The 740-nt window shown below is 51.5% G+C and overlaps 1 protein-coding gene across 1 annotated transcript in view; it reads right to left on the reverse strand.

The window, feature by feature from the left end:
- The window catches only part of Fbn2 (fibrillin 2), a 240,407-nt gene that overhangs the window by 10,596 nt on the left and 229,071 nt on the right, over positions 1-740 (reverse strand). The window lies entirely within an intron of this gene.

The raw sequence follows: 740 nt of genomic DNA on the forward strand, positions 1-740 counted from the left end.
AAAAAAAAAAAAAAAAAAAAAAAAATCCAAGTAAAAATCACTGTGTTCTTTCTCCTAAATGCATTCCAAGCCCAGATTTTGGGGGGACAAATAAACAAGAAAAGGTACACGGAAAGGCTGTGATTATCTTCCAAATCCCATTGTTATTAGTGGTAGCACAGAGAACAGTTTTGAGATAAGAAACCACCTCATTCTTCCGCTCCCTGCCAGCCCATGGCAGGTCAGCACTCTGAAAACAGCTTCATTTTAGCCATACACCATAGCAACCACAAATGTGGTGCATTTTGGATTGATTAACTGCATATGGTATGATTTATTTGGTAAATTATATGTATTTTTTTCATTATATATTCCAGTAGATTCAAAATTGATTCACATGGTTGCGATCACCCCGCAGCGGGCGCGCAAGCTCCCAGGCTGCACGCGAGCTCCCGGCCTGCGCGACAACAGACCCAGGAAGACCCCAAAGACCCCGGAGGGGGTTTCTTCAGCTGCCTGCCTGCCGGCCTGCCTGCGATCACCCGGCGGCGTGCACGCGAGCTCCCGGCCTGCGCGACAACAGACCCAGGAAGGCCCCAAAGACACGGAGGGGGTTTCTTCAGCTGTCTGCCTGTCAGCGATCACCCGGCGGCGTGCACGCGAGCTCCCGGCCTGCGCGACAACAGACCCAGGAAGGATCCAAAGAACCCGGAGCGGGTTTCTTCAGCTGCCTGCCTGCCTGCCTGCCTGCGATCACCCGG

This window comes from Fukomys damarensis, unplaced genomic scaffold (assembly GCF_012274545.1).
Source record: "Fukomys damarensis isolate Sample0158 unplaced genomic scaffold, DMR_v1.0_HiC HiC_scaffold_3, whole genome shotgun sequence".
Classification (NCBI taxonomy): Eukaryota; Metazoa; Chordata; class Mammalia; order Rodentia; family Bathyergidae; genus Fukomys; species Fukomys damarensis.